This window comes from Rhinatrema bivittatum, chromosome 5 (assembly GCF_901001135.1).
Source record: "Rhinatrema bivittatum chromosome 5, aRhiBiv1.1, whole genome shotgun sequence".
Taxonomy (NCBI): domain Eukaryota; kingdom Metazoa; phylum Chordata; class Amphibia; order Gymnophiona; family Rhinatrematidae; genus Rhinatrema; species Rhinatrema bivittatum.
The window spans coordinates 33,539,498-33,566,240 of record NC_042619.1 but is presented as its reverse complement, the minus strand read 5'-3'; the positions used below and the strand labels follow the sequence as shown (position 1 = coordinate 33,566,240).

At 44.5% G+C, this 26,743-nt stretch overlaps 1 long non-coding RNA gene across 1 annotated transcript; it reads left to right on the top strand.

Annotated features, from left to right (window-relative positions):
• The first annotated feature begins 1,080 nt into the window (after positions 1-1,080).
• On the top strand, positions 1,081-3,239 carry LOC115091491. Its single transcript, XR_003856728.1, has 3 exons — positions 1,081-1,198; positions 2,013-2,088; positions 2,838-3,239. It is a non-coding gene; the product is annotated as an uncharacterized LOC115091491 (long non-coding RNA).
• Positions 3,240-26,743: the final 23,504 nt, after the last annotated feature.

The window sequence follows — 26,743 nt, the reverse complement described above, 5'->3', positions numbered from 1 at the left end:
ACAGATTTACAGTGGCAATTATTGAACAAATACAAAGCACCATTTGTGGTGGAAATATAGTATCATGATTCAATTATCACAAGACTTTTTGGATCTACACTTTAATGACATCGGCCCCCAAAGGTATGAATGAAGAACTAATTCGTCATCCCCAGAAATAAATGGAAGGCACGAAAATAACAAAACTTTTAGTTTCCATTCATTTGTTTCCCATTCAAGTCTATGGCACAAGTGAAACACTGACAGGAAATCCTGTGGGTTAGTGCATTGGCCTGCTGGATTGGTAGCTACAATACTGAATAATTATCAAGTTCTGTCTAGGTTCTAGCTTATTCTAAGCAAGTCCCATAATTTGACTTTGGAATGGCTAACATAAGTGGCTGTGCCCAGCTTCATGGATGAAACTTCGATGCAAGGAAGTACTTAATACTAAACCTTTTTAAACCACAGTAGTCACTTTTACTGTTTTCTTGAAAAACCTGTTGGTGGCAGAGGGAAGCCAAGATGAGTTATACAGTGTATTAAATGCATTGCACTTGAATTTTTTGCTAAGTAGGGGCCATGCAGGCAGAGCGTAGCATTCTAAACAAATTCAGAGACGAACAATATTCCCCACGATGAACAGTCTGGCTGGAAGCAAAAAAGGAATAAACAAATTATGCAAAAGCACTGACTGGAACTCAGTTACTGTATCTGTGAAAGGAGGGCTTTTTGGAAAAGAAAGTAGCATTTTAACACTTCAGAATCATAGTTACTGGAATATATTTTAGAGACACAGTTCAGCTGTGACCCAACCAGAATCAGCTTCCCAAGCCTGGTTTTAATTTTCTGTGTGTGCTGAATTTTATGAACACAATTATAGCAAGCTGCTGTGTTCTAGAATTTAATTTTCTCTGAAAGGTCACTTTGCAAACGTTGGTTACCTATTTGGCTACCATGTGACCTATGCCATTTGTTTTAAACAGTTGCATAATAGATGTTGACAGATAAGAACCAGTTAGCCCACCCTGTCCATCCAATTGTCCCCGCCTACATTCCTCAAGCCAGGTCTCACTCATACAGGCTTGAACATTTACATTTATACTATTCTAGCTGTGGTCACCTATCTTCCTTGTCCTCATCATCTTTCATCGTGCTAAAGATATCTTGCAGCTGTTGGTCATTTAAGCTTGAACACCTTCGGGTTATTACTTCACATGTAAGTCAGTTGTGTTGTCTCCTCTCTTGGGTCTTCTACTATTCTGGAAAGATATAATTATTCAAGTCTTGGCACCCAAGCCAATAGCATGGCATCCATTTATCCATTCTTTCACAACTGTTCTTAACACTCCCTCTGTGTCTGTCCCAAGCATGATTAGATTCTGTCGTAATTTATATTTTCACCATTTCTACTGAGAGCCTGTTTCAGGCCACCTACCATCCTCTTGATAAAGATGTATTTACTATTTTCTCATATTTCCTCTGAGCCTCCCTCCCTCCAGCTTCATTTTATGATACCCCCACCCCCCATGCGCTTGGGGTTTTTTTTACATGAATTTTATTGGATCCTGCATAAAATGTAAAGGTTTCTGTCATGATTCCCACTGCCATTCTCCAAAGAGTACATTTTGAGTTCCTTCAGCTCTCTCCAGTTCAGATCCTGTACTTTTCGTGACATTTCTCTGAACCACTCTCAATATCCTTACAAAGATATGACTTCCAGTACTCAAGGGGTCTCACCACTGACACATGCAATGGCAATATTACCTCCCCTTTCCTTCTGCTAATGCTACGTACCCTCACATAGCATCAGCTTTCCTTGATGCTTTCTTACTCTGACTGGCAACTATCAGGACATCCAAAATGATTATTCTTAGCTCACACTCCTGTTTAACAGTTGCCAGTTTTTATTTTTCTGATTGAAAAGAAGCTAATAGATTTTGCACTCCAGATATATGATTTCACAATATTTTTTTTTTTGCATTGAAATATAGCTTTAAAATGCTTGAAACATTTTTCCATTTTTTTCCTAGCTTCAGAGTGCTTTGTACAAATCAACTCCTCTTGTACCTTTCATCAATTGAAATGGCAGAAAATCTTCAGTGATGGGTAATTTCCTGTTCTTACCTCCTAACTCTGTATGTAAGACCACCTCTCTAAACTTACCCCCCCCAAACCCCACTCCTCTCCTGCCAAAATGGCATGTGTGATAAAAACCTTTCCCCGTAATGCACCCGAGGTATATTAATCAGAGCAAGAAGCGAAAAATAGCGCAGGTGCAATACATTTATCGTGCCTTGTGGAAATTACCTATGCAATGCAGGAACAGGGAAATTAGCCTAACCACGCCCCCCTTTTTTATTGTGAGCACTATTTCTGCTATATTTATAGCACTTTGATAAATCTAGGGGTATGTTAGTGCGGCAAGAGAGAAGACAAAGAGTTGGGAGCAGAAGCGACCCCGGGGACAACAGTGAGCCCCTGTATTCCAGGAGGTCCCTGATGAGGTGGTTACATTTTTTTTTTTTTAATAGTTTCATGGGAACCCTTTGGTTAGCCACTTTAATGTTATCAGTGTTCTGTTTCTAGAGTTTATTATTTTTTGTGTTTTTGTATATTTATATATTGTATGCTTTCTGTGGTCTAATATTTGCATGTTGTATTGCAATATTGGTATTTTCTATTGTAATCATTTTATTTTATAAATATAATTTTTGAAATAAATTACACTTCCTATATGGCCATATTTCATATTGATTAGGAAATGAGTTAAAAGTTGTTGAAAGTCTTTTTGTGAATATGTTTATTATACCACTCCATTATAGTCATTTAACTGATTGTGATATGTATTTATTTAGACAGTGTTGCGGTCCCGACCGCCTCCCCCATGTTCGGGGTCGGGTCCGCTTACCTTCGTCTCGGTTCACGGAGGACCACGCCGGGTCCCCGGCCCAGAAGGCTACCAGGCCTCTGCCTCGCCACGTGGAGAACGCCGTCCAGGCCGCCAGAAGCTCCGCCTCCCTTGTTGCCTCACGCGCGCGAGGAAGGCCCTTTTGTGCGTCCAGCACTCGGAAGTTCAGGACAGCCCCTTTTGCTGATGTCACGCCCCGGACCGCATTTAACCGGCGTCCAGTCTCCGACTAAATGCCTTGCAACAAGGTTCTCTGAATACTAGTTGCCTTCCATTCCTGTACCTTCTTCAGTGACGATCTCGTTTGTCTTCCTGGTTCCCGACTCCGGCCTGCCTCAGCACGCTGCCTGCCTGCCTGCCGCCTGCCTCGATCCCGGTTTGCTTCAGCACTCTACCTGTCTGCCTGCCGCCTGCCTCGATCCCGGTTTGCTTCAGACGCCACTTGCCTGCCTGCCGCCTGCCTCGATCCCGGTTTGCTTCAGACTCCGTCTGCCTGTCTGCCGCCTGCCTCGATCCCGGTTTGCTTCTGTACCCTGCCTGCCTGCCTGCTGCCGGCCTAGACCCCGTCTTGCTACAGGACTCTCTCCTTTGGACTGTTGCCCTGACCTTGTCCACGGAGCTTTGACCCTGCCTCTGATCTGTCTCTGAACTTCCTCCTCGCAGCCTATGTCCCAAGGGCCTGGGTCCCTAAGGGCTTCTCCCGGGGAGATTCCGGGTCCCGGGTGAAGTCCTACCTAGCCTCTGACTCCGCCTCCCGGCCTGCCAATCTGTCACCCCTGGCAGCCCGGTCCAAGGGTCCACTAACTGACTAGCACATCCCTTGAACGCTAACAGACAGGTTATTCTTTGTCTATTTAACTAAAGGAGGATTTACCAGAGGACACACTAAAAGTGTGATATCAGAGGTAAGAAGAGAACCAAGACAGGACCGAGTCCCAATATCCAAGTAAGGACAGAGTATCGAGGAGTAAGCAGCGATCAACAGTGTCAAAAGCAAAGGATAGATCCTCCTTGACATCCTAAGATTAGTGGTCCATTTTTACAAGGTAGTGACCAAAAGTAAAAGAGTAGTTTCTGTAAACTGAACATATCTAACCATAAAGTAGCCAAATATACATGTGCAAGCAAACTAAATGTTTCAATTTTACAAGGCAATGCACATCAAAACCCTCTACATGAAATGAGAAAAAATGGACCAATCTAATTTTTCTATAATATTTCTACAAACGTCTACCATATCATTCTAGAGAGTTGTTCTTTTTCAGTAAGTATACATGACAGTTTCCAGCTGGAAAATAGTCTCTGGCCGAAATCTAATATCTGCATTAGCACAGGGGTCTGTTATCAAACAATGTAGTAGCTTTGAAAATTAGATGCCTACATCAGCACCTTTGAAAACAGGCCCAGCACCACTGGGTATGCAAAGCATGCAATTGCACAGGGTGGCAGACCCGGTGGGGTGCTGTCATGAACAGGAAGAGGCCCATTCTGTCACCATTGGAATCGATCCCACTGGTGGCATAAGAAGAGGAGGTTCGTGTTGCTGCCAGTAGACCCGATCCAACCAGTGGCAAAAGAAGTGGAGTCCTGTGGTGCTGCCGGTGAACCCAATGTCACTGGTGGTGGAAGAAAGAGGGCTGTGTTGCCACCGGAGGACCCGATTCCACCAGCAGCAGAATAAGCAGAGGCCCATGGTACCACCGGTGCACCCGATCCCACCGGCAGTAGATGCAGGACACCACAGTAGAAGAAGCCCGTCCTTCAGCACCTCCTCTTCTGGTGCTGGCCCTGCAGTATTGAACAATCGCGGTGCTAGAACTTCATGTATTCTCGTGAGATGAGAATACAGGAAGTGCTAGCACCATGAGTGTTGAATTAGTGAGTGCTAGCACAGGAAGAGGAGCTGGAGAATGGCTTTTCTCCACAAAGGAACAGGTTGGCAGCAGCAGCGGAGGAGGAATGACCCATGGACCCTGACGGCCTGGTCTATATGTGTGTGTGTAAGTGAATGGGAGGTTGCCTGTAATGAGTGGATGTGTGAATAGGAGATTGCCTGGGATTGGTGTGTGTGTGTGAATGGGAGGCTGCCTGGGATGGTGTGTATGTGTGTGTGTATGGGAGGCTGCTTGGGATGGGTGTGCGTGTGTGAATTTTTAAAATCCTTTTAAGTTTTATTTTTCAGGTGTTATTTGTTGTGTCTGCTGTTTTGAAATATTTTATTGATGTCTGGGGCATTTAAAAAAAACTTGTATATGAGTTTGTAATTATATGATCTGTTATTCATAAGCATTTTTTAGTACTATGATGATGTATTTATTTTATTTCTTGATTTTATTGTTTGATGTTTGAGGAGTGGTGATGGTTCTGTTTTTCATTGTTGCACTGCATAGAGTGCCTGGCTTCTTGCAGTTGTCAGTTCAGTTTTTGTCTGCACGTTTGTATTTCTACTTTTAGGTTGCGCTATTCTGTATTTGGTGAGGGTCTGTTTATGTTCTGCATGTGTGACTGAGGTGAGGCATTCTCCTAATAGGATGTATATTAGTATATTCAGGCATTCAGAGGGTCAAGCCCACACCCAACACACATCACAATAGCTCTAATACCATATGGGTTCCAAGTGTCTTTTTTGCAGGGATTTCTGGTTGGCTTCACAGCAGTGCATGTAAATATAATGTAAGTTATATTTCTACCTCAAAACTGTACTTTGATATTTTTCATGTAAAATTTAAATGCATAACTCTTAACTGTGTGTGTGGAATGGGGCAGGGGGGGAATGCCTGTTGTGCAAGGCTACAAGGTTCACATGGGGCACCTAATACCCTTCCACCAGCCATTGGTACGGGGGGGGGGGGGGGGGGGGGGTGAGCACTTTTTAAAGTTTGTATCACTGAAGGGAGCTGGGCTTTTTTGGGTGGGACCGAAACAGAGAATGAATGAAGGGTGGAGGAGGGGCAGCACAGTAATTGTTTGCACAGGGCAGAAAAAAAACCTAGCACCCGCCCTGTTTGAAAACTGACCAAGGCTCAGCGGCTTAATTTAACTGCTTTCAAAGTGGGCAACCTAGGGGTGAGGTCAGGTGACAGGAGAGACGCTGGGTACCTATTGCTGATTTTCAGTGCTAGGTGCTTAACTTAAGTGCCCAAAATAAGGTGCAGGACTAGCTGGTTCAAAATAATCTAGGAGTTATCCCTGTACCCGTGAGCCAGCAATCAGCTCCCCTTGTCCCAAAAAGCTGTAATGCCAAATTATGAACCCTCTCCCAAGCCTGTGCTGCTCTTCCTTTCATCCCCTTGAAAGCCTGTTCTCAAAGTAAACAACTCCATCAGCCAGTGCGGCTTTTCTTCCCTGCATGCAACAATAGTGACGCACTGCTAGGTGGGTGCCATTCTGTGTAGCTTAGCAGTGCTAGCGGGAAAGAAATTGCATTCCTCCTATCAGAAAGGACAGAGCACACCCTCTTGTGTCATGAATTGAGGGTCTGGAGGGATAGGATGTTCCAGAGGCTGTGATCTTCTTTGGCGGGGAGGCTGCAGGGTGATCAGGTGGGGAGGGATACAAAGCAGGTCATTGCTAACTCAGAGGGGTTTTCCTTGAGAACATGGATCAGGGATGGAAGGGAAGGAAATAGTGGATCTGAAGATTTATTCTAAGATTGGAGATTGGGGGTATGAAGGAGAGCTGCCCTGGCTTGGCATTATTTTACTCTGAGATTGGATTCGGGGGATTGGAGGGGGGGTTGACAGAGTGTACAGGACAAGATGTCTATTTTCAGAAACCACTAACCACTCAGTTTAGCTGGCTAGATTTTGGATCTGATTTTTCCCATAATGGGAGAAAAAAAAGTCTTAGTAAATCAGGCTGTTTATGTGGCTAATAGGAAAATTATTAGCTGCAACCTAGCATTCTAAGTTGTGTCTGAAAATGTGATTTTATATGGAGGATTCCATATACTTTTAGCAGGATTGAGGGGAAGTGTTCTTGAGGGTGTGTTGGTGGCAGGATCAGGAAATAACACAGGGAGATTGCGTTTTCAAATCTATGTGCATTATTTCCCATAGAAATTTTACCCACTACAAAATGCAGGTGCAAAAGTCTGCGGGTTATTTTTTTGGCCATGGCAATTTTCAAAGGAAAAACATGCAGTATTCCCTTTGAAAATTAGATGCAAGCTCCTTGGATGCAAAGTAGTAACTAGGTCCTGATTATGGCTCCAACTGATCAGTATGGCTAAGGATGCTGTGATGGGGGAGAGAGCTGAAATCCTTGCACAACACTAACACCTCCCGGCCAGAAATGGCCTGCAAAATGCACAGGATTCCAGAAGGAGCTCATTTGTGTAAGCACTTTGGGTGCATTTTCAAAAGGTTAGCTGGGATCTGTTTGCAAGCCAGAAGGAGCTGGGTGAGATTTTACAGCTGCATGTGAACAAGGAGTCAGAAATATAAATTATAGAAAGGAACGTAGCAATTGTACCTTCAAGGATTTTTTTTATTTTCGTGTTGAAAACTGTCACCTCCAGGGCTTAATTTATAGACAAAAATGAAGAGGCAGTGGCACTAAGGAGGAAGTGGGAGGAGAGGGTGAAGAGCGGGGACATGGCCAGGTGTGAGATATCAGAGGGGTTGGAGCCAGGATCTCTTCCCCAAATACTTCCTCCTCCTTAGCCTAGTGACCCTTCATCCCCAGCCCCCACCGCTGTTTAACTTCCGGCCATCCTTTGCCCACCAGAACTGACTTTGGCTCTGCCCTACGTCCTCAGACCTCAGAAAGAAAGGTGGCAGAGCGCTGTCCTAGTTCATTTACCATAAACTAAGACCCTAGTAATAGATGCAAAACAAAGCTGAAGTAGCACAAGTTTGAAATTTAGGAGCATTAATGCCAATCATCAATGCTTCAACTCTGGCTGCTATGCCGGGGGTGCTTAACCTGGTTCTTGGGGTCCCCCCAGCCAATCAGGTTTTCAGGATACCTCTCATGAATATGCATGAGATTTATTTGCATGCACTATCTCCTATGTATATAAACATTTCTCATGCATATTCATTAGGGGTGTGCATTTGTGCGTCCATTTGCTTGATTCGTTTCGCCTCTAAATGCATATCTCACAAATGGACAATGGGCACACAAAACGAATGAGATGCGCCTATGTAGGCGCCCATAGACAGAAGCACATATCATTCATTTTGTGCACACACTGTCCATTCATGAGATAGGTGCTCAGCGGTGAAAAGAATGAAACGAATGGGCGCCCGACTGCATACCCCTTTTATTATGTCCGCTCTGTGTGCTGCAGTGACTGCGTCGGAAGCACGCTCTCCTCTCCAGTTCCCTGAAGTACAGGAGGGGAGGGCAGGGCGCCTGCTCTCTGCTTTGTCTCTTTCAGGCTTATCTCCTTCTTCCCTGCTGGCTGCCTAGAGGGAAGGGGCTGGAGCAGAACAGTCCCGCTCTTCTCCTTAAGTCTGAAAAGACAAATTAAGCCGGGTCACCTCTATTTACGATAGTAAGAAATGCTCCTTATGCACTATTTTATCCAATGTGGATCTTTAAAGTGAAAACAAAAGAGTCTTAAAAATAATTTTCAGGAACTAAGCTAATTGTCAAGTGGTAATGGTGTGGGGAAGAAGGAGGTTAGTGCTCAGTAGGCTGCCACGAGTTGGGCTGGCTGTTGAGGCAATGATCGTAGACAGATCCCCTCCCTCCCCGGGTTTCCAAAATGAACTGCGATCTCGGGCCCCTGGCCATGGACCTTTGCTGCGATGGCTGAGGTATAAACTGAAGAGGGTTTGGCTTAATCCAGGTATAAAAAGCCCACTTCTGGCAGCTTCAACGAAGGTTTCTTATACCTCAGATTTGGACAGCCACCCCTGCTCCTTCCCCCTCCCTACCTCCACCCCTCAACCCTCCCATCATAAGTGACACTGAACAGAACTGGAGCAGGTTCCAGCCCAGTTGGGAAATCAGGAGTAGAAGGCGGCGACCCAACTGCCTCCCAAATAATAGTTTTCAAACGACTGATCTTGCCAAATGTAAAACTGAGCTGGATTTGAACTGCTGTCAGTCGGAGCCACAGACCCATCTAACTCGCTCTATAGGAACTTTCTCTTCCTGTTTTATCGGGAACCAGGCTTCTCATCCCTGGAAGAAACAAAGTCAGGAAATGAATGCACCGGCGGTGGGCGCACAGCTGTGATTTATATCGGCCTTAGCTCGGGGTGGGGGGGGGGGTGTCCTAAAATACAGTCCTTGAGGGCCATAACCCAGTCAGGTTTTGGGGATTTCCGCAATGAATATGCAATGGAAGCAGTGCCCACCACACGATCTCATGTATGTTCATTGCGGAAATCCCGAAAACTCGACCAGGACTGGGGGGGGGGGACGGGACCCGTGTCCTAAGCAGCTCCTTAGCTCGCGCGTGCCAGCTTTCTTTTTAAAAATATGTTTCCGAAGCATTTCTTGCTTTAAAAAAAAAACAAAAAACTGAACTGGGTAAAAATGACTTGTTGACAAGGAGCATCCCTAACCTATAAGTTCATTCAAAAGAAAGTGCCCCCTTTAAAAATAGCATGACAAGCACTACTTCCTTATGAATGTATGAACTTGTCTGTTCAAGCATTCGAAACGCTCTGGCGCTTGTCACTGAGAGCTGGCCTTAAGTGCTTTATGGCTTTCAAGAAATTGATTTCCGAAACCGTCATAAAAGGGGAAGGAAAGATAGCTATTTTCTGCTGAATATCTTTATTTTTGTTTATCTCTTTTTAAGTTTTAACATTAGGAGTACAAGTTCTCAAAAGCTATTTACCTGGACAAAAGCTCTCACTGAAAATTGCCCACCCTTAACCCAGCTACAAGTATGTAGGGGGGGGGGGGGGGTCCTACAACGTGTCTGCTTTTAGCCCCATGAAGAGGAGGCCTTCCTGGGAGGCCTTAAGGTCAGGCAAGGAAACCGACGCATGTAGATTGCATTTTCAACTCAGCTCTACATGCCCTATGGTCCACAGGAAAAGTGGGTGCACCTAACTGTGAGTACTTTAGACAAGCAGCAATTTACAAAGTGAAAATGGATGCGTTTTTTTGATGCTGGGTTTTTTCAGGTTATCCGCAATGAACATGCGTGACAGAGATTTGCATGCACTGTCTCCATTGTATGCAAATCTATCTCGTGCATATTCATTTTGGATATCCAGAAAACCAGGCCTGTTGGTGGCTCTTGGGGTCCAGCGTTGAACTGCCCTATGAGATTATTGAGAACAACACATTCAGAACTTTCCAAACCAAAGGAGTTTATATGTCCTCATTCAAAGAAACAAAAGAGGATGTGAAATCTATGTAAGTGTCATCTAGTCCGGCCAGTTTCCTTCCCATTGCCACACAGAGATCCCACCTGATCTCTGGCTTTCCCTTAATTTTCTTGAGAGCAATTTTCAAAAATGTCTATGTTGGTAACCAGGAGCTCCATATTCAGAAACACTTAGCCAGGTTACTCAGAAATTATCCAGCTAAATGAATATTTGGACACTTATCCAGATAAATACTAATTGGATCATTTTTATCCAGCTAAAATTTGGTTGGATAAGATGGGCATTCTGGGACATAACTGGGAGAAGCTAGTTAGCTGGATAAGTCCAATATTCAGACTTAGCTAGATAACTTCTCTGGCTAATTCTGGTTGGCCCATACACCTGTCCTAAAGTTATCCAGACACACCCAGCCACTCAGTTTCTTCAGGGTATCCATAATGAATATACATGAAGTAGATTTGAAGACAGTGGAGGCATTGCATGGAAATCTATCTCATGAATATTCATTGTGTATATTTTGAAAACCAGGCTAGCTAGGTATGTCCCGAGGACTGACTTAAGGCCTACTAAAAATTGCTCCCTTAAGCTCCGAAAGAATGGCCAAAGTGGGATATATATGAAAGGTCCATTCACCCTTGTGTCCTTTCCCTCAAAGAAACGACCAGTGACTGCTTAAAAGGAAGTATGCAACAAAAAGGGTTATATAGATGTCAAACTCTTCCAGTTTCTCACTCAGATGGCTAAGAAAGTATTTTAGCAGCCATCAAAAGAGATGAGCACATTTATCTCTTTGCTCTGTCAAGTGTTTGGTCTATGGGGCAAGATCTCTTGCGGTCATAAGTGCAGGGCTTGAGCTCAATTTCATGATGATTATCACTCTGCAGGAAACGAACACACCAAAGATATGTATTTGAAACAGCAACTCAAGCAATCATGACCTAAGAGTCAGACAGCTGATACCCACTCTGCATTCAAATCAAAAGTCTAATTTTTACAAAGTGACTTAGCACCATACAAGACTGAGGGTGTCTCTTAATTACCCATAACACTGTCAAAGACTGCAAAAAGATAGAAGTTCACATAAATTACAATAAAATTATCTTTGCTTGTAACAGTTTTCAGTGGTACACTAGGAATTTTACATCATGTTATTAAGGCACCATAGGCTCAAGAGCCAATGGAAAAGACACAAGATGCATGCAGGCGTACGCTTATGATTATCACTAAACAGTTACTTCCAAATTTATTTAAATACCAACCTGGAACAATATTTGTATCTGATTAAAAAAAATCTCAACCACAACCATCAATACTTAAGATATTTTTGACAATGAATCATTCCATAAGTGACACTGCCTGTCAGGATATAGGCCCAACACGTGTGCACTAATGAATACACAAACATTGTATCATTGTATATCAGTATGCTCAGTGATAAGCCAGATGAAGTGGAAATGTTTCATGCTACATACAATACTTTATGACAGAAGTGTTAAGATATAATGTGGTTTAAAATGGCCAGAAGTCATTATCCTCTATGACTTTTATTTTGCAATATTTGGAGATATGAAAAAAAAAAATGATGCACAGAAGTAAATTTCTGCAGCAGAGAGATGAATATCTCCCTGTTAGGCCTGAATAGCATTTTCTGCAGTATAAGGACAATAATTTCATGGGCTAAATATCTCCAGATCTGCTCCACAGTGTGAGTCTTAGTTTCATTAAAATCCAATCATAGACCAATAGGCAAAAAGGTAGGGAGTTATCACTATGTACTTGGATTATGCCCTGCTCCTTTCAATCACAACTGGTGCTTGTGGGATAGCTGAGTAAACTTTAGGCTGGAAACATAAGCCACACTGACTCCAGTATTCTTCCTTAAAGATTCCAGCTTTATTTACAACAGGAAACAGCCTTCACAAAATGTAATCTGCTTCCTTCCAGCAGTATAACTCACACAGCATTCACTTGAGGATAGAGATGTGTCAGGTGCTGCCTCCTCCTGGAGACACAGGGCATACCTGTTCCCAGCTGGGCCCACATTCTTATTCCTGCTCATAGTCATAGAGAGCTATCTCTCTCTCTGGCTTTTAAGGTGGACCAGCCTAGATGCCTGATCCATCACAGGTTAAGGACGGTTTTTAGAGACACTCCTTCACATACTCTCTCCTTCAGCTCAAACCTGTTGGGATGAGCACCTCTGCTCATCCTGGATCCCTTCCAAGGAAGTAAGTTTTCTCTCTCTTGTGCTTCGTTTTGTCTCTTGCCAGTTAGATTAGGGGCTACAGGGTCATGCTTTCCCCCTCTTACTAGAGTTACCCTTAACCAAAGCCCAGTTACCACAGCTTACCCTTTGCGCCCTTTGCCCAGTGTCCTCCCATAGTCCCTTATAAAGTTCTATCTGCAGCTCCGATCTGCAATCCTCCTCCTCAAGGCACCTCATTTCTGGACTCTCACCTCTGCTTCCAGTTGTTTTTTCTCTTTCCCTTGCTCTATAACCTTTATTCATCACTCGCTGTTTTCCACCTTTTACCACAGAGGCTTCTGACTTCTCTGCGCTATCTCCATCTGCAGTTCGTCCATCTGGCCTACATATCCCTCAGCGTAATCTCAGGCCTGCCAATAAAGCTCCAACAGTAAGGTCTGCACACTTAAGCGAAGTAAGGGCCCGTGTAATTTCTATCGCTGGGCCGTCCCTCTGGAACAAACTGCCCCAAGAACTACGGCTACAAGATAATCTGAAGAGATTCAGGAAAGATCTAAAAACGTGGCTTTTTAAACAAGCTTTTGAAATGGTCACTGAAGTATAATCCAGGTTTTTTCCATGATTCATTCTTCCCCTTTTTAGTCTGTTCTTATCTATTTTAATATTAATTTTAGTCCTATTTTAGAAAGTTTTATAGAATGTTATTTCTGGACATTTTATGATATATTGTTATTTTCTCTTTCTTTTATCGTGTTCTTAAATGTGACTATTGTGAACCGTAGAGATAGAACTTGTTTCTGTACAACGGTATATAAAAACTGTATAAATAAATAAAAAAATATCTATGCTACCTTCCTCAGGCCAGTCTGTGCTGCCTCCATCAGACCAGTCAGTAAAGATCCACTATGCGCTCCCTTTAATAGAAGCCACAGCCAGTGTAGGCTCATTCATTTGGCTTTCATTCTCTTTTCTTGTATTCAGCGGTGCCTGTTTTTGCCACTCTGGCTCTTCTCCAGATTTTCCCATAGCACTGCCATAGGCCGATCTCTGGCCAAAGCACCATTTGCTATCATTATTTCCTTCTGAACTTTTGTTCCTCTGGAGGGTAAATTCACAAGTCTGCTGTGCTTCCTCTGCTTCCAGCTGTATTGAGCCCTTCCCTGGCCTTACTTCTGGCAGATTGGCAGTTAGGAGCACCCAGCTTGCTTCCTGTTCTTTCAAGGCACAGGCCCAGGCAGTCTGGAGCTTTACAAGGCTCTCTTGGAGTTGCCTTTGACCTTCCAAATAGGTTCTTGCTCAGTCATGCTTGCTTCCCGAGGGCCATGCCTTATTCCATGACACAACCCATCAAATGGTTCCTTGTTTTTATTCTCTGACAGGAAAAGGCAAAAAAAGCAACGCAGACAAACCCTACTTTTCAGCACTGATTCGCTTTACAGATCCTGTCTAGCCAGGTGGAACGATTCTCCTTACCTGCAATAATGCTTTTTAAAGCTCCTTTTTGCTTCAGGCCCAGGACACAATTCTCTGTATCAAACAAAAAAATTTTCAGCTATTGAGCTTCTGTGCTCGCCCTGAGTTACATTCTTTTAATCTTCTCTGTGCTCTATGTACACAGCTAGCAGCACAGCTTTTACCCCAAACTGCTTCTTTGGGCAGGAATCAGACAGCAAACTTTATTTTCTAGTCTCTTTTCCTCCCCTGGAGACTGGGGTTTCGATCTCTGCAGAAATCCCCGAACTGACACCATTATGAGATATCAGAGTAAACTTTAGGCTTGAGACTAAGACACACTAAACCCAGCCTTCTTCCTTAAAGATTCCACCTTTAATTATAACAGGAAACAGCCTTTACAATATGTAATCTGTTTACCTCCAGCAGTATTACATACACCTCAGGTCAGAGATGTGTCAGGAGCTGCCTTCTCCTGGAGACCTGGGGCTTGTCTGTTCCCAGCTGAGCCCACATTCTTAATCCTGCTCAACAGGATCTCACCCACCAAGCTAGCTCTATCCCTGGCTTTTAAGGTGGACCAGGCTAGATGCCTGTTCCCTTACAGGTTAAAGAGGGATTTTAGCAACATTCCTTCAGTGAACTATACAAAAATCAGCCAGTCTCAAATTAGTGTATTACATATTTATTATTTATTCATGAGTATAATAATAATAATTTTTATTGAGTATTACTGTATATGGAGTTATGATTGCCCCATCTCAGAAAAGATAAAGCAGAACTAGAAAAGGTTCAGAGAAAGACTAGGGGACACTCCATGAAGTTCAGAGAAAGACTAGGGGACACTCCATGAAGTTAGCATGGGGCACATTTAAAACTAATCGGAGAAAGTTCTTTTTTACTCAACGCACAATTAAACTCTGGAATTTGTTGCCAGAGAATGTGGTTCATGCAGTTAGTATAGCTGTGTTTAAAAAAGGATTGGATAAGTTCTTGGAGGAGAAGTCCATTACCTGCTATTAAGTTCACTTAGAGAATAGCCACTGCCATTAGCAATGGTTACATGGAATAGACTTAGTTTTTGGGTTCTTGCCAGGTTCTTATGGCCTGGATTGGCCACTGTTGGAAACAGGATGCTGGGCTTGATGGACCCTTGGTCTGACCCAGTATGGCATTTTCTTATGTTCTTATGTTCTTATGAAAAGCAATAAATAGTAAAAAGGGATGGAACATCTTCCTAATGAAGAAAGACTGTACAGGTTAGGACTCTTCAGTTTGGAGAAGAGACAAAGGAAAAGGGTTATAATAGAGGTTTATAAAATCCCAAGTGGAGTGGAACAGCTAAATAGGAGACTGTTATTTACCCTTTTCGATAATACTAAGACTAGGGGATACTCCATGAAACTAGCAGGTAGCAGTTTTAAAGTGAAAATATTTTTCACTCAGTGAACAATCAGGCTGTAGAATTTGTTGTCAGAGGGTGTGGTCAAGACATCTGACATAGCAGGTTTAAAAGAGGTTTGTATAAATTGCTAGAGGAAACGTCTGGACTTGGGAAGCCACTGCTTATCTCTGGGAGAGGAAACAAGAAATGAATCTACTTTTTTGGGATCTACCTAATTCCTAGGGACGTGCTTTCGTTTGTTTCCTTTTCTTTCGATTAGTGCATGCTAATTTTTTTTTAGTGCATGCTAATTATTTTGGTGTGCACTAAATTCAATTAGCGAACACTAAATCATAAAGGTGTGCACTAAATGGATTTAGTGCACACTAAAATAATTTTGTGCACGCTTATACACAATGACATGAAACAAAAAATGACACCACCCCCACCCCCCCGCAAAAAAAATAAATAAATAAAATGAAGCAAAAAAAAATTTAGCTGCACATCCCTACTAGTTTTACTCTTTAGTTATATACTGTTAATGGCAAGTAGTATTTATTTATTTATATTTATTTGTGTGTTTTTATATACCGAAGTTTGGTACAAGCCTTCACTCCGGTTTACAGGTATAACAACTTCTTACAGTAAAGGTCAAAACAACTTCTTACTTACTTATTTGTGTCATGATCTCCTGAAATCTATGCATTAAAAGGTTTTTAGTTGTGTTTTATCGCAAAATCGCCTGCACCACATTGATTCTTACAGCTGCCTCCTATCTATACATCTTCTTTACATGCCCTTCCCTCCCACTTATATCATAAGCTATTTGAGATGGGGACGTCTGGGTCTATTGTACCTGCAGGACATGTATTAGTTCTTCGTGGTATCCCTGTATTGATTTCTCTATGCACCTCATAAAATGCTGTATTCCTTATTAGCATTATATAGAAAATATTTATTTTTTAGATTTACTGTCTCTTCATAAATTATTCTAAGCAGGATTAAGAATTTAAACATGAAGGCCTACATTTTCAGAAGCACACATAACCACAGATTCATGCAAGTACTTTCGAGCATGTACAAAACTCCCTTGGCTTTCCTCAGAGCCAAGAAATCTGCCGAGGTCTGAAGGAATCCTTGTAGCCGGTACCCCCACATACTCAAGACCTTGGGAGAGGAGCTTAAGAGTGGGGTACTGTTACACTCGGTGGTCCATTTTCTAACACCACGAACTGCCTCTCTCACCCCTACCCCAGTCCAGTGCAGCTATCTGGGGCACATGGCAGAAGCGCTGCCACCCAATGTGGCAGAGAAGCAGCCGATGGCTCCTGATGCTGTGCATCCTCCTTAGGCGTACGCATGTGTCTCTTACCTAAATTTAAAAGGTCTGAAGGGAAAAGCCCCGCGGCCCCTCCTGATAAGGTCACAAATCTTCGCCTTAAAAGAACCTTGCTCCCTGCAACCAGCACCTTGGCAATACGTCGACTGCCCTGTGCAGTGCTGGCTGCCACTTCACGTTCCTGATCTTCGTTCCTGTGCTGGTTTTCATTCCTGTCTTCATGGTCACCAAAACTTTTTTTTATCAACCATTTACAACTTTTTGAAAGTTCAATACTACCACATATAATCATTTACAGTAATCATATTTCACCATATTTATTCTTAACATACAAGTTACAATGAATGCAGTTCAATTCTTAATTTCTTTACATTGTATATCATCTTAAATTACAATCTTAATTTACACATAACAAACACGTGATACCAACATTATCTATTGGACGTGCCAGAGCTGTTCCCAAAATCTTAAAATCCCTATAACCCACCTGCATCCATCCCCCACTCATACCAAACCCACAGTGTACCCACCCATCTCAATAAAACCAACACCTGAAATTTGTAAACATTCTATTATTGCAAGAGATTCAGTTCCTCTATTCAATGAGTAACACCTCTATCACAACTCCCCTCTGTAAATTCAGATGGATTGCATTCATTGTAACTTGTGTGTTAAGAATAAATATGGTGAAATATGATTACTGTAAATGATTATATGTGGTAGTATGGAACTTTCAAAAAGTTGTAAATGGTTGATAAAAAAAATGTTTGTGACCCCCTTTACATATGCAAATACACCTGTACTCAGCCTGCCCTGTGACTAGACCCTCTCTAGGGATCACCACTTCATCAACAAAGGCCCTTGCATAAGTCCTGCCGGCCCCAGCACCCGAGGGTTCAACCTAAGGGAAATGAGGGCTAGTATAGGTGAAGCTCTAGTTGGGTCTCTCACTGCCACAGTCTGCTCCACCAGCCGACGGTGGGGTCCAGCAGGGCTCCTCTCTGCAGGTTGCGCCATCTACACCTTGGTGCGAGGGTCCACACCCACAACATGTTGAAAATCCACATTCTATGCATCTGGCCAAATTATGTGCATAGCTTCTTATTTTACCCCTTTAAGCTTTTGAAAATGTAGCCTTAAGTAGACAGCAGATCTGTAACAGAAGAAGCCCCTTGGAACTCAGTTTATTTTTCAAATGCACCTTGTGTTGCCAATAACATAAAGTGAACCTGTTTATATTGAGAAGCTACTGTGCACTTAGCTAGCAGCAATGACTAATGAGAATTGGTTTCTCACTGTCTGTAGCTCTGTCTAATTTACTGTTATATAATTACTATAACCATTCACTTTAATCAGCCAGTTTAAAGGTTAAACTTAAGTGGCTGGCCCGTCAGACATAAAGTATGATTGTATATGTGAGGAGATTCCAAAATGTAATTGGTGAATGAAAATCTTCGCCATCTGTTGGCTGTTCAGTGGCCCTTGAGAAATAGGTTTGTGTCAATTTCTTAGTGGGCAAGTATTCACATCATTAAAATAACCATAGCAATTGACTCCACATAGCGTAGAAATAGTATTGATTAGACAGGGAGGCTGGACTATACATATTCTTTCCCTCTTTCTTTCTCTCTATCTCTCTCTCTCTGTGCTCACTTAGTTCTGCCACAGCAAAGTTGAATGGTATTAGCTGAGTAGTACAGTTACTGTGAATGTTTTCAGAGAGGTTCACTGCCCAGTTTAACAGACCCCTAAACACATCTGTGGGCTCGCTGAGTTGATTTCATGCACCTCTTTTGACGGAGAAGCCACAACATTTCTTGCAAATGTGGCAGCAGATCATTAGAAAGTCCAAAAAGGACCCAAGGAAGCCCACTATGGTTTTCTCAGATCTGCTTTGCATTTTTATGGCTGCATTTCAAATATTCCCTGGATCCACTGAGAAAAGTTCAATAGGTTTGTCCAGGGAATCTTGAGAAAATCAGCAATTTCCATCAAACTTGAACCAGACTGAAATTTACATGGTTAGAGTCTCATTTTTAACTATCTATCTAATTGGTAGCATGAAAAACATTAAATTATGGAGCAGGTTGACAGGGATGGTGGAAAGGGGAGATAGAGAACAAATAGAGCAGGAGATTCATTTATGGTTTCCCTTGTGTCTAAAAGACTGTTAGAGTAGGCCATATTTCTCTTTCAGCTTTTATGAACATTGGTAAACACAGAAACACTGATCATAATAGCAGATAAGAACTATAAAGCATAACCAGTCTGCCCAAGATATTTCCTGTTGCATTACCTGACTCCTCAGTTGATCTCTGGATTTCTGTCACTTCTTTGCAAATAAGACCCTCCTGAACTTATCCCAAGCAACCTTTAAATCTGTTACTGTTTTGGCTTGCACCACTACCCTTGAGAGGCAAGTCTATGGTCATTTTGTATAGATTGTTGATACTCGTATCTATGGCCAAATCCTAAAATGACTCTCTAGTGGAAAAAGAACCTGAAAGGAATTATAAAGGTATACTGTAGCCTGTGGGTTACCCCCCCCCCCCCCCCCCCAGTATGGGGAGTGACTATGCTACTAAAGATTACCACTTATTTACTTTTATATATGATCCAAGAAGCCCAGGAAATCACAGCCATTTGTCTCAGAGTCAGACCTGTTTATTCTCATTCTTTCAGATGTACTGCTTAGAATAATACAAACATCTTATGCTTCTTAGGTAAAAAAAACTTATAATATAAGCAAATACTTATAATGATTGAACTTTAGTATATTATATCGGGTAGATTTAAAAAAATTGCTCGTTCGCGTACTTTTGTTTGCGCACCAGGCGCAAACAAAAGTACACTGGATTTTATAAGATACGCACGTAGCCGCGCGTATCTTATAAAATCCTGGATCGGCGCGCACAAGGCTGCCGATTTTGGGCAGCCTGTGCACGCCGAGCCGCGCAGCCTGCCTCTGTTCCCTCTGAGGCCGCTCCGAAATCGGAGCGGCCTCAGAGGGAACTTACTTTCGCCCTCCCCTCACCTTCCCCTCCCTTCCCCTACCTAACCACCCCCCCGGCCCTATCTAACCCCCCCCCCCCCCTATCTTTATCCATGGATTTACGCCTGCCGGAGGCAGATGTAAATCCGTGCGCGCCAGCGGGCTGCTGGTGCTCCGAGACCCGACCCGGGGGCTGTTCCGGAGGGCGCGGCCATGCCCCCAGAATGCCCCCAGGCTGGCGCCATGCCCCCGGGCCCGCCCCCAAATGCCGTGCCACGCCCCCCAAATGCGGCATCACTCGGCAACGCCCCCAACATGCCCCAACACGCCGCTTTTCAGAAACCCCGGGACTTACGCGAGTCCCGGGGCTCTGCGCGGGCCGGCGACCTATGCAAAATAGGCGCACCGGCGCGGGAGGGCCCTGTTCGCGTAAATACGGCCGGAATTACGCGAGCAGGGGGTTTAAAATCCGCCCCTAAGTGAACTAAGAGCAATACATGTCAAAATAACCTTGACTTGTTTAGGATACTATTAATAAGCATAGCTAACTATCCCCGTAACTCTTAGCAGATTACCGTAAGCCTCACCACTGGATATGTTTGTACAGCAGAGCCATGAGAGAAACTGTAGTTCACAAAAGGGGGAACTGTAGTTTTCCCTTATGGAAGAGATGGTGAAAACAAATGTAGTAAACAAATTCAAAAAGGCATGGAATAAACACTGTGGATCCCTAAAGGCTAGAGTTGGAAATTAAGTAAATTGTGCATGGGGGGGTAACCAGCATGGAGTGGCAGCTGCTACCTCTAACAGAAGGCATGGGAATTACGACCCTTAACCAATTAGCATACATGATTTTGACACAACTGCAGCATTGCTCTCCGCTTTGATGGTAGGGGGGGGGAGAAAAGGGGAATTGGACATTGGATTCAGATGAAAACCAACGCTGGGCCCTGACATTTACAGTCTAGGGTACTGATTCACAGACATTATGGAAAAAGCACAGGATTTTTTTTTATGGCCAATTCCAAAAGCAGTGCACATTCAAGCAACAACATTGAGGGGCGGATTTTCAGAGCCTTGCTCGCCTAAATCCGCCCAAAACCGGGCGGATTTAGGCGAGCAGGGCCCTGCGCGCCGGTAAGCCTATTTTACATAGGCCTACCGGCGCGCGCAGAGCCCCGGGACTCGCGTAAGTCCCGGGGTTCTCCGAGGGGGGCGTGTCGGGGGGCGTGCCCGGTCGTCGCGGCGTTTCGGGGGCGTGTCGGCAGCGTTTTGGGGGCGGGTACGGGGCGTGGCTACGGCCCGGGGCGGTCCGGGGGCATGGCCGCGCCCTCCGTACCCGCCCCCAGGTCGCGGCCCGGCGCGCAGGAGGCCCGCTGACGCGCGGGGATTTACGCCTCCCTCCGGGAGGCATAAATCTCCCGACAAAGGTAAGGGGGGGGCTTAGACAGGGCCGGGTGGGTGGGTTAGGTAGGGGAAGGAGGGGAAGGTGAGGGGAGGGGAGGGCAAAAGGACGTTCCCTCCAAGGCCGCTCCGAAATCGGAGCGGCCTTGGAGGGAACGGGGATAGGCTGCGCGGCTCGGCGCGCGCCGGCTATACAAAATCGATAGCCTTGCGCGCGCCGATCCAGGTTTTTAGCAGATACGCGCGGCTCCGCGCGTATCTACTAAAATCCAGCGTACTTTTGTTTGCGCCTGGAGCGCCAACAAAAGTAGGCCTATTCGCGGAGTCTGAAAATCCGCCCCTGTATGAATTATCAAGAAGACTTTTCACTCTGTAAAAGTATTGCTAGCAGTAATTTTGTTGTGAGTTTGGCAGTTGCTTAGTTTTGATTTTTAATATTATTACCCTTAACATAATGCTTGGAGGTAACCTGCACTGCGTGGCAGTTATTACCCTTAACAGAATCATGGGGGTAACCTACATGGAGCAGCATAAGAAGCTTGCTGGGCCAACTGGATGGACCATTTGATATTTTTCTGCTGTCTTCTTTACTATGTTATGGAGGCTGTGATTGGGATGGTAGCACACATTAAGGTCTCCATTCTTCTACAAAGTTAAAAGGACTTGTCTGATCCTTAGAGAGGAAAAAGATAAATTCTTCTTTAGCTATAACATGGTAAGCAGGAGATTTGTCTTACATGCAGCCCTTCCAGGATACTGAAGCTCGTCTGCTTGGCTGCAGGAAGGGGTAGAGGGTGTTGGCTCGGGTGTTGTCTTCTGATGGTGATAATGGATCATCTTCACCTCTGTTCCCCCTATGCCCCTCTCTCATGTTATTTTTAAAGCCAGGACATACATATGTAAGAACTCAAACACAGTCAAACAGGAACATGAAATGAGGTCTCCTCTTCACTGCAAACTGCTGGGCTCTCCCCCAGCTGAAACCCCCTTCCCTGGAGGAGTCTTCTGTCCGGCACGTGACAGCTCCTAACTAAGCCGCGTGACAGAGTTGACCTGCACTGCTGATCTGGCTGATAAGGTCTCCTTTCTGGATTGGATGATCAAGTTTCTAGGCAAAACTGAGCTCTACTGAAGGTTTTAGATCTGGTCTTACATACACAAATACACACACTTGGCCTGTATTGTCTTAGATCAATTCTGTTTATGGAGAGAAGTTCTTATTCTTTCAGAGAGACCTTGTTAAATAGTGTGTGCTGGAAGATCAGATAATCAGTCAGAAATTATTATCCTGCCTAAAGTTCAACATCTCTGTATTTATCTGCTGAAATGCAGGTCAAGTATCCATCTTGTGAAGTTAGAATTCACATTTTGCTGCATAGTAGTGAAAGTTCAGGTCACCCTGCAAGCCAAAACAAAGTTCAGCCTGGTTCTGATCTCAGCAATTGCAAGAATAAGACTACATCCTGATGCATTTTCACTATGCAGTCCTGAAGGTGAAAATATGATTTTTAATCATTAGATGCAGCAGTTATGACAAGCCAAATAACCTGAATATTGAAAATACACTGTAAGTTTTAAATCATTTTTAAACTTCTCTCCTGTTGGCCTGCTTTTCACTCTTGCATTTCATGGTGAAATATGCTGAATAATGTTTCCTCCGGGGGCTCCACCTTCAAGTCTATTGGTCTCCAAGGTGTGAGAACTACTATTTAAAAAAAATAGTTTCCAGAAAAGGAGCTGAATTTGGAAAGGAAGTATAAAGGAAGCAAGGTTTTAGAGGCATTATGCATATCTGAGAATTCCACAGCTAATTAGCCATTTCAGGAGTATGTAAGTTTCAGAAAATAATAAATTGAATTGCCAATAGTCATCTACTAGGGGTAGTACAACTTACCCATAGGAAAGAAAATAGGATACAAAAATGTGACTTGCTATTGATATTGAAAAGTTCTGTAGTTCCCTGGAATAGTAAGATATCTATTCACTTCCACAAACAGTTCAAACTTCTTGTACTCACCTACAAATGCCTTCACTCTGTAGCTGCTCATAACCTCTTATCTCCACATATAGTCTTCCACCCAAAATTCATTCATCTGGCAAATGCTTTTAACTGTGCCTGTCTCCATTGCTAAGTCTCAGATTGACACTCTCTATCTTTCTATACCAAATACAGTGAGTGCATCATGATCACTCTATTACCATAAAGTAATCCTGCCTAAAAGCTCAACTCTTTAAGGGTGCCTTTTAAACCTTCCTACTCCTGACCATGGAGTTCTGGATCTTCATTTATTTAAGTAAACAAAGCTGGATTACCACTGCTGCTCCCAGGGTCCTAGCACAGTGGGGAGCCGTCCTTGCCATGCTGGGGTCTTCAGCTGGCAGGGAAGACATTCCTGCCAGTGCCTGCTGCTGCCCGGGTCCTTGCCCAGCAGAGAAGCTGTCCCTGCCGGTGCCTGTAGCTTTCTGCTCTTCCTGCAGCCTACCATCTCTCCACCTTCTTGGCAGGGCTGCCCTGCTGCCTACCTTGCTTCCTCAGGCCTTCGACGTGGCTGAGGATGCCACCAGCTTCCTGCTTTTCTCCTCCAGCTTCCTAAGGTGCGGGCGCGTGCCTCTCCCCTGCTCTTCAAGGGACAGCCAGGTGAGGCCCCGTGCTAGCTCCTCCCTGGGCGTTGTCCTCTTCAGCCCTACAAGAGGGCCCAGTGTTCATTCCAGCGTTGCCTTCACAAGGAGTTAGTTGCTCCTGGATGTTCCTTTCTTCGCTCCAGGAGTCTTCTCTGCTCCAGCTCTTCTTCAAGGTTCTGTGTTCTTTGGTTCCTGTCGGAGCTCCACGTCTTGTCCTAAAGTCCGTGATCCAGTCCTGATGTCCGTCTCCTGTTTTTGATGTCCGTGTTCCAGTCCAGATGTCCGCTTCTGATGTTCGAGATCCAGTCCTGATGTCCATCTCCTGTTCCTGATGTCTGTGATCCAGTCCCGATATCCTGAACCCCAGGTTCCTCATCACCACATTTCCTGGCGTGCCATGTCATGGTCTGCGACCAGACCCACGGGTGGGCTGAGTACGGCGCTTCATGGTACAATGCCTTTTTCATTACCGCAACTCAAGCCTCCAGAAGGAATCCCCTGCTTGAAGCCAAGCCGTGTCTTGGTCTTGAATCCTTTGCTTGAAGCCAAGTCGTAACTTGGTCCTGTGTCTTGAACTTTGCTCACCCTCGGATCCCTTGTGCTTGCTCCATCCATGCCAAAGACTCTGCTAGTGCCTGTGCCATTCCAGCGTGGTTCACAACCAGCCATTGGTGGCTGTGTAGGGTGCACCCCGGTGCAGGCCTCTACAGCTTCTGAGACATGTTCCTCTTCCTCTCACCACATCTCGTCTAGAGGCTCTTCGAATCCAGCGTGGTCTGCGACCAGTCCCACAGGTGGACTGTGTAGGGTGCGCTGCATCACAGCCTCAACCCAGTACTTTAATGACTCTCCTGAATACCTTGAACCTTTCTCTGAGTACCTTGTTCCTGAGTCTCATCTGTGCATCTGAGTACCTCATTCCTGAGTCTTCGTCTGAATCTCCTTGTTCTGGTCTTCGCTGCCCTGGCCTCTATCCGGCCTGCCGCTTCTTGCAGTTACCCAGGGGCAGGTCCAAAAGGGCTTGGAACGGTCGGAGGACTGTTTATAAGACCACCATTGCGTTGATGGTCTTCCCGAGGCGTGCAGGTCCGGAGGAGGGTTAGTATCTTCAGTTATCCTTGTCTTCGCTCCAGTCTTGTTCCTGCTCCAGATTCCATCTGTTTCCTGTTCAGCCCATGCTCGGACATGCTTCGCCTGACGCGGCACCTCTTCGGAGTTTCTCTGGGGTCGAGCCGTGGTCCAAGGACACACAATCCCCTGGTAAGCGGAACTGCTCTCCTAGCACTTCCTAACAGATTGTGAAAACCTCTGAGCTTTTCCATGCTCAAGGTCTCCATCTCCATAACATCACGTCAGTGGTGGGAACATCAATGGAGAAGCTATTGAAGGAAAGGATAGTAAACTATCTAGAATCCATGAGATTGCTTGATCCAAGACAGCATGGATTCACCAGGGGAACTCCTGTCTGATGAATTTAATAGATTTCTTTGACTGTGTGACAAGGTCTGTCTATTCACAGATGATACTAAAATCTGCAACAGGGTAGACACTCCAGAAGGAGTGGAGAGAATGAGACGAGATTTAAGAAAGCTCGAGGAGTAGTCTGAAACTTGGCAGCTGAGATTCAATGCCAAAAAGTGCAGAGTCATGCATCTGGGGTGCGGCAACCTGAAGGAACTGTATGTGCTGGGGCGGGGGGAGTGCTGATGTATACAGAGCAAGAGAGGGACCTTGGGGTCATAGTGTCTAGCAATCTGAAGATCTGAAGTTCGTAAAACAGTGTGACAAGGTGATAACTAAAGCCAGATGAATGCTGGGCTGCATAGGAAGAAGAATATCTAGCAGGAAAAAAAAGTGATAATTCCCTTGTCCAAGTCCTTGGTGAGGCCCAACCTGGAGTACTGTGTTCAATTCTGGAGTCCATATCTCGAGGGATGAAGACAGTTCAGAGAAAAATTACAAGAATGGGGGGAGGTCTCCATCATATAACTTATGAGGATAGGCTGAAGGCCCTAAATATATATACACTGGAAGAGAGGAGGCATAGAGGGGACATGATCCAGACCTTCAGATACATGAAAGGTGTAAATGATGCACAACTAAAATCAAACCGCTTCTACTTGAAAGATATAAGGAGAATGAGGGGGTCACGATATGAAACTTCAGGGAGGAAAATTCAGATTGAATGTCAGGAAATATTTCTTCACAGAGCGGGTGGTGGATGCATGGAATGCCATTCTGGAGGAATTGGTGAAGAGGAAGACAGTGAAGGGCTTCAAAAGAACATGGAATAGACTCTGTGGATCCCTAAGAGCTAAATCTAAGTGTCATGGGGGTTAATAGCAACAATTGGGAGCTAAATCCAAGAGTCAAGGGGGTTAAAAGTAGAGATGTGAATCGGAACTGGTTCCGATTCATATCGTGAATTTTTTTTCGTGCGGCCCGATCGGGTTTTTTTTTTTATCGGCTGCACCCGAGCCGATAAACAAAAAACCCACCCCAACACTTCAAAACGTCTCCCTTAGCTTCCCCCACCCTCCGACCCACCCCCCCCCCAAAACTTTTTAAATTACCTGGTGGTCCAGTGGTGGTCCCGGGAGTGATCTCCCACTCTCAGGCCGTCGGCTGCCACTAATAAAAATGGTACCGATGGCTCTTTGCCCTTACCATGTGACAGGGTATCCGTGCCACTGGCCGGCCCCTGTCACATGGTAGGAGCACTGGATGGCCCGCGGCATTTTTATTAGTGGCAGCCGACGGCCCGAGAGCGGGAGATCGCTCCCGGGACCACAACTGGACCACCAGGTAAGTTAAAACGTTTTTGGGGGGGTCGGGAGGGTGGCAGAAGCTAAGGGAGATGTTTTGAAGAGTCGGGGTGGGTTTAGGGATTGTTTTTGTGTGCCGTTTTTCCCGCCCTCCCCCAAAACGATAAGAGAACTCCACGAACAATTTCGTGAGGTTTTCCTATAGGTTTCGGGGAGCCCCTGATTTCTGGCGACTTTGAAAATATCGTACGATATTTTCAATCGTCAGAAATACGATTCACATCCCTAGTTAGAAGTAACAATTACATGACAATGGGTGAGATTATACAGTCTGGGAAAACGTAAAACACAAAACATTGCATAACTGGCAACATAAGGGGCAGCCTTGGTA